The sequence below is a fragment of the Panicum hallii genome, chromosome 9 (genome assembly GCF_002211085.1).
Source record: "Panicum hallii strain FIL2 chromosome 9, PHallii_v3.1, whole genome shotgun sequence".
NCBI lineage: Eukaryota > Viridiplantae > Streptophyta > Magnoliopsida > Poales > Poaceae > Panicum > Panicum hallii.
Window position 1 is genome coordinate 24,916,018 of NC_038050.1, and position 11,285 is coordinate 24,927,302.

Here is an 11,285-nt window from a genome sequence, read left to right on the forward strand (position 1 = left end):
GTACTATTTGGGGACACTTTCATGTCGTGCTGCCATGAAAGGTTCATGTTATATAAATATGGTCTTCTGCAGGTACACTAACCATGATTAAGAGGTTAAGACAGAAATGACTTATCGACTAGTTATTAGAGAGAGACGTAAATATTGTGCCACCGAAACTAACCACGTAAGTCCAAACAATATTTGGCAATTGTTTTTGGTTCTGAGGTCGAGTAGTACGTGCATGCATGATTCATGAACAAAACAAGTAAATAATTGAATGGTTAATGTCCTTAATGGTTGTTAAGGACATCTGAAGTGTTGTCTATCCCAAGTACCATCTTGCTTTGCTCCTTGAGACATTCTTAGAGATGAGTATCTTAATATCCATCTGATTTCCAGCCTTCGCTGTTATCAGAATCTATTGTCTCATTCCATTTACCTTGTGAGTTCTCAGCAGGGTAAATGCAATTCAGCCATTCCATACTTTTGACTCACTTTTATTTGTGCAGTCATTTCAACCATTTTGTTGAAAACCTGCAATTTTACCATCTAAATTCTTGTTGCAGATGGCGGCTCCTTCAAACATCTTTTGGGATCACACAGGGCATCTCCATACCAATGCCTTGCACTGGGAGGGTTTTCCCCGTCTCTTGTGGGAGTCACTTAGGTTATTCTTCTACACCGAGCCCCCACAGTATGATGGAGTGGAATATAGGGAGGAAGGTGTTTCTCGGTGTAGAGTTAAGATGACCATTCCTCAGCACCCTGTTCATTCTCAGTGGCAGCCTATCGAGGTCGATGTTGTTGGCTATTGTCTTGTCGACACCTTTGAGACTGCAGCTCTTGAGGTCATCCATACTTTCTACGACCAGCATCCCGTAGAAGTTGCCGGGCATCCTATCGGCCTATTCCCTGCAATAGATTCCAGAGATCCCGAGTGGAATTTCCGGATAGCTCATTATGGCCACATGCTGGGAGATTTAGCCGAAGAGACGCTCCGTGGTACCATCAGGTTCATGAATGCCCAGCACCACTATCAGATCTTGCTGCGCCGCGGTATGAGTCTGTTGACCGGTATAGCTCAAGGTCACTATAGAAATGTTGATCGACGGGTCACTCAGATAGAAGAGCTTCAAGCATTGGTCCCGGAAAAGGTGGAAATTATCGCAGAGCTAAATGAGACCATTGTCCACTGGAGGATCAGATCAATGAGAGTGATGCAATAATAACTCAGTGTAACACGATTATCGTGTTCCTCCAGGAGCAAGTCCATGACCTCATCCTTGAGGTTGACGACGCCCTCGCTCACATCAACGAACTTCAGCAGTAGCCCGCACCTCCTGCTGTACCTGAAGCACCTGAAGGCGAAGAAGAAGAACTAGAGGAAATCAAAGGAGTTTCTGATCTTGACTCCGAGCACGGAAACCCAAAGCCTAATTCTTAGCCAGATCACTCCTCTTCCGGCAGCCAGTCCTCCGTGGGCGACCTCGACGATTTCTAGTCCATCCAAATTGTCGATCTTTGAGATGTAACTAGTGTAGAATGTTGTGACATAGGTAATGAGTAGTCTACCTAGACCCAGGGCCACTTGTTGTAATATATATGGCATGTGTACTTGTGGCTAGACTGTTAGTAAGCAGACCACCCTGATGTAATATGTTAAGGATAACCAGTTTCTGCTAAAAATCTAAGCTTTGAGTCCTGTTGTTCTTATCGATATCCTTGCCCTTTGAATGAGTTGGTTAAACAGAATATATATCTTCTGAAAATAGGAGAAAGAATATGTTGTTGATAATGGACATCCCTTTGTTTCAGATGGTTGGAGCTACACGTATAACCCTGGAAGGTTTCCGGCCAGACCAAGCTAGCGGTTCCCAACAACGGCCACTAGCACCGCCAAACCTAGCTGAAGTCATGGCACAACAGACAGAACTCCTTAACTAGCTAGTACAGGCCCAGATGAACCAGTTTCATCACCCATCCCGAGGCCGTGACGAACATCCATCAGCTGGCTACCAAGACTTTCTCAGCACCCAACCCCCATTGTTCCATAAAACAGACGAGCCCCTCGATGCTGACGCATGGCTCCGCACTATAGAGTCCAAGTTCGCATTGTTGTCTGCACCATGCTCAGACGCGAACAAGGCACTCTTCGTGGCTCAACAACTTCGCTGCACCGCCCGCATATGGTGGGACCATTACTACGCCATGCAGCTGGCCGGTCATGTTGTCAGATGGGATGAATTCCGGACTGCTTTCAAAGCGCACCACATCCCAGAGGGACTCATTGAATGAAAGCTCAATGAATTCCTGACTTTGACCCAGGGAACCCGCACTGTTATGCAGTATGCATAGGGCTTCAATCACATGTGCCAGGACGCGGGTTATCATGCGGACACTGATGCCCGTAAATGGGATCGCTTCCGTCGAGGCCTAAATACAAAGCTTAAGGAACGGCTGAACCTGGTAAGGGCCGACAACTTCAATGAACTGGTCAATATGGCCATTACTCAAGAGGATTGCATCTCAGCCCACCGGGTACAAAAGAAACGGAAGACACCCACGAAACCCTCAAATGCGCAACCGCCAAGGTATCGGTTGGTCCAGAACACCACTACGCGAGCCCCGCCCCGAATCATCGATTCCCAATCTAGTGAAATCCAACCGGATCTATCTTATACTGAGCATCCGATCAAAGTACTAGACACAAAAAAGAGAAGTACTAGAAGAGAAACCATCAGGATGTTCAAAATTCAGTGGGACCATCACACTGAAGAAGAAGCGACTTGGAAAACCGAGTCGTATCTTCAGCGTAACTTTTCAGACTTCCTTCAAGCCAACTCCCAAATCTGATCGTCCGATTCCATCCTGTTCCGGAATCTTGGGACCTTCAAGCCAACTCCCAAATCCGATCGTTTGATTCCATCCTGATCCGGAATCTCGGGACGAGATTATTTTTAGGTAGAAAGGCTGTGACATTCAGGTACTTGGGAATAAAACACACTAGATTCTATTATGAATTTGTGTGTTTGATCTTTTGTATGTGTGTTAAAAACTTTAATGGAAAGGCAAAAGGGTCTTTTTGTAATTTTGGAAAATTTAGGTTCTTTGGTGCAAAATGTGTGAGAATGGTAGGGAAAATCTATGTAAAGGGTTGTTTTGCAAGTAGCAAGTACTTACTTTTAAACCTTTGTGAGAAGTGAAACTACCCTAAGGATTCGATCGGAGTGTAAAATTTAAATAGGATATCTCTGAAGTTTAAAATTTTACCAAGTTTTAAATTATTTTCAAATCCTTAACTCTTTTGAAGCTGACCCTTAAAGCACAATTGTAGATCTTGCTAAGCTCTACACTTTTGCTTTTGGGCACATTTTCATTTGAGCTATGGTTTGAAAGTTAATTTGGCTTTACAGAGGAGTCCCTGCATTTTTGAATATTTGGAGATAGGTCCCTGTCTTCAACCTCTAGCCCCTCCCCCTGCTCTGCCCGCGCCCGTGACCCCGCCGCCTTTGCCGGCCGTTTCCCGAGCCCCAGCTGCCCAAGCGCCGCTCCTCTCCACGCCACGTGCCCTCCAGCTCCCTTGCCCACCGCTTGCCCGGCCTCCGCTGGCTTCTCCCTGCCCGTCCACGTCACGCCGCCGCCGCCCGAGCTGCCACGCCTGCCGCCGGCTTGTCAGCAGCTGCTTCACGTGTGCTGTGCTTCTCCTGGCCTTAAAGCTTGCCCAGGAGTCCCTCTCGATTTCTTTTACACATTCCACCACGCAGCATTGCTTCTCCTTCCTTCCTCCGCTCGACCACCCTCGCCGGAGCTCCGCCGCTGCCTCGGCTCGCCGTCATCAGCCGCCTTCGCCGCCCCACACCCGCAAGCCTGTGCTCCTACGGCACCACTGCAACCCACTAAAGCTCACTGAGCAGTCCAATTCCATTCCCCACGCCCACACAGCCCGGACAACCGCGCCGGTGAGCTCGAGCTCCGCCGCCACTCGGTCTCGCCGTCGTCCCGATGCTCCAGCCCCTCTCAGCCCCTGCCAAGCACACCGCTAGCACCGCATCATCACGTGGAAGCTTTTTAGCCACTTCCCCACCGCTCTCCAGCACTCCGGCCACCGGAACGCCATCGCCGCACCTCGGAGCCCCGCCGCCCGCCTCTGTTCACCGTCGACTCACCGCCTCAGCCGCTCTCTTCCTCAACTCCGGCCACCCCCGTGACTGCCGTGAGCTCGTGAACCTTTTTCCCCACTTTCCCCTCGCCGCCGGTGAGCCCCCTCGCTGGAATTTGGTCGCCATCGATCATCTTCTCTGTTTAACCCAACCAAGGACCCAATTGCAAGGATTCAAATCTTTTCAGGATCCTTTCTGTGAAAAATGAGTACCCCCCATTTCAAATCAGCCAACTTTGAAAATCCATAGGAATTTGTAGAAAAATTCAAAAATTATCAAACCAGTTTTGTTGTACTCCAGAAGTTTAGCTCTACAACTTTGATTATTAGAGTCTGGTTTGAAACCAAATGCTTTTTGAGTTATTTTAAAGTTTAACAAAAGGGTATCTTATGTGTAACTTTTGCATGCTAGCTCTTTTGCTTGTGATTTTTTGTGTGTAGCCTGGTTAAGTTGTAAGTAAACTTGTGTAAAAAACTTCACTTGCAGTACTGAACCCTAGCTTGAACTAATTTAAACTTATGCAAATCAAGCTTGAAATGGTTTAAATTTATTCAAGCATGTTACTAAGGTTTTCATGGTTAGATCTTTTTACCATGAGATGTTCTGTAATTGAGTAGTTCATAGTAAATCTTTCAAGAATTTATGACACTGTTTTGCCTAAGGTTTGAATTTACACTTGAAATTTGAACTTAATTCAAGTGCTTTAGTTTCTGCTTTTAGAAATTTATGAAAAATTCATAGTAAACTCATCTGTTAGAAGTAAGCTTACCACAAAAATTCAAGGCCATAGCCTTTATGGATTTCAAATTAATAATCAAACTTGTTAACCTAATTCAATTAATCCAATTAATTATGATAATTGAATTAAGATACAAATAGTAGGTTTTGAATTCAAATCTCTTGTTTTATGAAGTTGTGTTTATCAATTTGTTAGATTGCAACTTTATCGTGAAGTAAAATTCTTAACTCAAGAACCACCTAATTCAAATCATTGCATGTCATGTAGAGTCAGCGACACTCGACGATGGAGTCTATGAGCTAATCCAGGAGCCCGAGCAAGGGTTTTCTGAAGACCAGGTGAATGTCGCCGAGGATTTAACTGAAGCCCCGAACCAAGGTTCAGAAGTCTTTGACATCCCAGACCCCAGCCCCGCTCAAGAAGGCAAGCCCCGATGCATAACCCAGTATTTTAAATTATTACACTTATACAGTTTTATACTTATATATCTGTATTATGCATTAAGTCTAGGAGTTGAAATGGAACCCTAGATGCATGAATCCTAGGAACCTATGTATTGTGCTTGAGTCCTTATCGAATAGATGCTCTGCTAATAGGACCGGCAGAAGTCGAGTGGTTTCCTGTCACTCGCGCGATATAGGAGTTGAATGTTTACTATTCTGCAATCACTATAAGGATGATGGACGGGGTCATATACAGTATCATGACTTGGAAGGTTACCCCATCTGTGTTGATAAAAGTTGATAAGGTCGCAGTGTGTGGTAGCTGTGGTCAAGTGTTTGAAAGTACTAGCCACATGCCGAGGAGTGGAGATACCCCCTACCACTCGTAATTTGGTTTTTCGCACACGCACCGACGTGCGGGAATACATTCCGCACAGCGGATAGGAGTACGGTCATGTAGTTGCACTACAGACGTACGTCCTACACATTGGATGCTAATCTCTACCTTGCTTGTCTAGTATAGGTGCTTACCTAGAATGGTTAATGAGACTAGAATCTGAAAACTAAAACATGAAAGTTAGATCATACTCTTTGTTGCTTTTCAGCGAAAAGAAAATCAGAACCTCTCAATCCTCCATGGTCTAGCTTCGGGCTAAGTATACACAATCTCGGTTAGGTCTTGCTGAGTATTAGCATACTCAGTCTTACTAGTTTGTCTTTCAGGTATGGCCTGTGAGAACCAAACAGATAGTCCAGCTGGCCATTCTCTGTTCCGTTTGGCTGGTCTATGGAGTGGGATCCGTCCCTGGCTGGCAATCACCCTCCGGAATGACGCCATGTTTTGGGCTGAGCGTGGTGTCAACTTTCACGACGTGTGTAGTCGCGTGTTAATTTCTTCCGCTGTGACTCCGAACAAGCTTGCATAGCTTGTAGTTTTAAACAATGTTTGTATAAGTTTACCAGACGTTAGAGTATCTGCAGTGGAAAATAAAACACGACACTACCAGACGTTGTGAAACGGATATTGAGCTAAGCCCAAGCTTGACATCACTCGGAGGGACCTGTGTTGAACGGGGACGGATCCCACTCCACGGACCAACCATCAGAAAGGGCATAGGGCCAGGGCACAGGCAGAGCAAAGTCCTCAGGGGGATTACCTGAAATATAGTTAAATTTGCAAGTCTGAGTATTCTAATACTCAGCAAGGCTTACTCGTTTCATGGCATACTTAGCCATGTAGCTAGACTATGAAGGCTTATAATGGTTCTGGGTATAGCTTCAGCCGAAAAGCAACAAAGAGTAGATCCTTAATTTCAACTTTTAGCTTTTAGGTTCTAGTTGGTTATCCATTCTATGTAAGCAACTAAAGCTAATCAAGCATGGTAGAACTTTTTAAACAATCATCATTTTTGATCATCATAAGGTTGCTCTTATTACTCTATGTGGCAAAGGAATCAAGCAGTCTCAATCTGCGTGAGAAACGGACGATTCTGAATTGAATTTCAAAATTTGCAAGGGTAAACCTAACTCACACGCTTGGAACATCCAATGATCGTTCCGAAGCAACCGTTTTCCTTTCATTTTGACTCATGGATCGGTGCCACCACAGGCGACTGTAGGACCATACGCACATCCAATGTGCAGGACGTACACCTGTAGCGCGACTACATGACCGTACTCCTGTCCGCTGTGCGAAACGTACTCCTACAGTGTGTGTGACTTTAGGACGTACTCTCATCCGCTGCGGAACATACTCCAGCACGTTGGTGTGTGCGCGAAAAATCAAATTACGAGTGGTGGGGGAATGTCCACTCCTTGGGCTGATCGGTTACTAGGCTTACCGCTTACCATATTTCGCGGCATGTGGCTAGTACTTTCAAATGCTTAACCACCGCTACCACACACTGCGACCTTATCAACTTTTTATCAACACAGATGGGATTTTTGCCAAGGTCATGAATCATAATCACAACCCCGTCCGTCATCCTTATAGTGGTTGCAGGAATGTAAACATTGAAACTCCTATAAAGCTCGCGAGTGACAGGGAATCACTCGACTTTTACCGTTCTTATTAGCTTAGCAGCTAGTCGGACTCAGGTTCTCGTATTCAATACATAGGTTCCTAGGAATATGCAACTAAAGTTTCAATACAATTCTTAGAAATTTAAATGCACAAGTAGATATACATGAATATATATATGAATTGCAGTGTAGTAAAAATAGCGGTTTATGTCCGGGGCTTGCCTTCGCTGGTAGGGCTGGGGTCAGAGATGTCACTACTAAAAGTTTTCGAACCGGGGTTCGGGGCTTCTGTTAGATCTCTGGTGATGTTCCTGGGGTCTTCAGAAATTCCTTCTTCTGGTTTCGGGATCAGCTGGTAATCTCCGTCAGCGAGAGTTGTTGAGTTTATATGATATGCAAACATCACAGTTGAGGAAATGCATATACTTCCATTTCTTTTCACGATAAAGTTGTAATCTCATAAACAAACATCCTATTTAGCAGACATATCATCTATTCTCATACTGGGCAATCATTTATCGAGTATAAACATAATTACCTAAGTGCATTAAATGACATGTGATCTAAACTATTTAGATCATGTACTATTTCATTAACCAAACAACATTTAGATCATGAACTATTTTTCTAGTTTGATCTACTGCAAACCTAAGGATAAAACTTTTACTGGAGAAGGGTTAATCTGAATCTAAGCTACTGTGATTTTATCAAGATTTTTATCCTTATAGCAATTATGCTATAAAATAAACAAAAACAGCATTGTGATATTAAGATCTATTTATATCAGAAGTTATACACAGGATCTTGTGCTGAAATTTGGTGATCATGTTACTCTACTTAAAAGTAACACTCTAATTTAATTTCATAAATTTTCATAAAGCAGAACTATTATTCATGATTTATCTTTGAATCTAAGCTTAAATTTATATCTTAGTCTAACCTATGCTACTGGTATCCAAAATTTTATTATGGATTGCACATGCTGAAAGAAAGTTAGAGCAAAATTTTTAGCTACAAACATTAACAGATTCACCCTTGAATAAATCCTAAAACTTTCATCAATATAAAACAAAGACACTTAAACATCATAGCTAGGGAACAGTTCTGAGTCTACAAATTTTACATAAAGCTATACATGAGACAGACATCCTAGGTTTCAAATTTCAACAAAAGCATAGCTATGGATCAAGAGATCTAATTACCCGTGAAATTCTCGAGCCGAAAGATGGATGCATAACTCCGTTTATAGTACTAGGCACAGTTTACTGAAGCGCCATCGCTCCCATACTTGCAGTAATACTCCGTTTACTAGTTTTCTACTATTACTTTGCATAGTTTACTGAATGGGCCTCGCTCCCAAATTTCAAGTATAACTCCATTTACTAGTTCTCAACTAGTACTACGCGTAGCTTACGGAAGGAGCCTCGCTCCCATATTTCCAGTATTACTCCGTTTACTAGTTTTCGACTTGTACTACACGTAATTTACAGAATGGGCCTCGCTCCCATACATTTAGTATAACTCCATTTATTAGTTCTCAACAAGTCCTACACGTAGTTTACTGAAGGGGTCTCGCTCCCATATTCCCAGTATAACTCCGTTTACTAGTTCTCGACTAGTACTACACGTAGTTTACTGAACGAGCCTCACTCCCATACTGCTACTATAACTCCGTTTACTAGTTTCCGACTAGTACTACGCGTAGTTTACCGAAGGGGCCTCACTCCCATACTTCCAGTATGACTCCGTTTACTAGTTCTCTACTAGTACTACGCGTAGTTCGCTAAGGGGCATTGCTATCATACTTGCAATATAACTCCATTTACTTTTTCTTGACTAGTACTACATGTAGTCTACTGAAGGGGCCTCGCTCCTATATTTCTAGTATAACTCTGTTAACTAGTTCTCGACTAGTACTACGCGTAGTTTACTTAAGGGGCATCGTTCCCATAGTTCCAGTATAACTCCGTTTACTAGTTTACGACTAGTCTATGCGTAGTTTACTGAAGGAGCCTTGCTCCCATACTTCCAGTATAACTCCATTTACAAGTTCTCGACTAATACTACGCGTAGTTTAATGAACGGGCCTCGCTCCAATATTTCAAGTATAACTCCGTTTACTAGTTTTTCACTATTACTACACGTAGTTTACTGAAGGAGCATCGCTCCCATACTTCCAGTAATACTCCGATTACTAGTTCTCGACTAGTACTACGTGTAGTTTACTGAAGGGGCCTCACTCCCATACTACTAGTAATACTCCGTTAATTAGTTTCTAAATAGTACTACGCGTAGTTTACTGAAGGGGACTCGCTCCTATATTTCCAGTATAACTCCGTTTACTAGTTCTCGACTAGTACTATGCACAGTTTATTGAACGGGCATCACTCCCATTCTTCATGTAATACTCCATTTACTAGTTTCCAACTAGTACTTTGCATAGTTTACTGAATGTGCCTCGCTCCCAAATTTCAAGTATAACTCTGTTTACTAGTTTTCAACTAGTACTGCGCGTAGTTTACTGAAGGAGTCTTGCTCCTATATTTCAAGTATAGCTCCGTTTACTAGTTTCCGTCTTGTACTACATGTAGTTTACTGAATGAGCCTCACTCCCATACTTCTAGTATAACTCCGTTTAGTAGTTCTCGACTAGAACTACGCGTAGTTCACTGAATGGGCCTCGCTCCCATACTTCTAGTATAACTCCGTTTAGTAGTTCTCGACTAGAACTAGGCGTAGTTCACTGAAGGGGCATCGCAACCATACTTGAAGTATAACTCCGTTTTACTTGTTGTCGACTAGTACTACATCTAGTTTATAGAAGGGGCCTCGCTCCTATATTCCTTGTATAACTCTGTTTCCTAGTTCTCGAGTAGTACTACACATAGTTTACTGAATGAGCCTCGCTCCCATACTTCCAGTATAACTCCATTTACAAGTTTCCGACTAGTACTACGCGTAGTTTACTGAAGGGGCATCGCTCCAATACTTCCAGTAATACTCCGATTACTAGTTTCAGACTAGTCCTATGCGTAGATTACTGAACGGGCCTCGCTCCCATAATTCTAGTACAACTCCGTTTACTAGTTCTCAACTAATATTATCCATAGTTTACTGAAGGGTCATCGCTCGTATATTTCCAGTATAACTCCGTTTACTTGTTTCTGACTAGTACTACGTGTAGTTTACTGAAGGGGTCACGCTCCAATACTTCCTGTATGACTCCGTCTACTAGTTCTCGACTAGTACTACACATAGTTTTTGAAGGGGCCCCACTCTCATACTTCCAATATAACTCCGTTTACTAGTTCTCGAGTAGTGCTACGCGTAGTTTACTGAAGGGGCCTCGCTCCCATATTTCCAGTAATACTCCGTTATCTAGTTTCCGAATAGTACGACGCGTAGTTTACTAAAGGGGCCTCGTTCCTATATTTCGAGTATAATTCCGTTTACTAGTTCTCGACTAGTACTAGGCTAAGTTTATTGAATCACCATCGCTCCCTTACTTCCAGTAATACTCCGATTACTAGTTTCCGATGAGTGCTATGCGTAGTTTTCTGAAGGGGCCTCGCTCCCATAATTTTATTATAACTCCGTTTACTAGTTCTCAACTAGTACTACACGTAGTTTACAGAACGAGCCTAGCTCCCATACTTCCAGTATAACTCCGTTTACTTGTTTCCGACTAGTACAACGCGTAGTTTACTGAATGGGCCTCGCTCCCATACTTGTAGTATAACTTCATTTATTAGTTCTTGACTAGTACTACACGTAGTTTACGGAATGAGCCTGGCTCCCATACTTCTAGTATAACTCCGTTTACTTGTTTCCGACTAGTACAACGTGTAGTATACTGAAGGAGCCTCACTCCCATAGTTCCAGTATGACTCCATTTACTATTTCTCGACTAGTTCTACGCGTAGTTCACTGAAGGGGCGT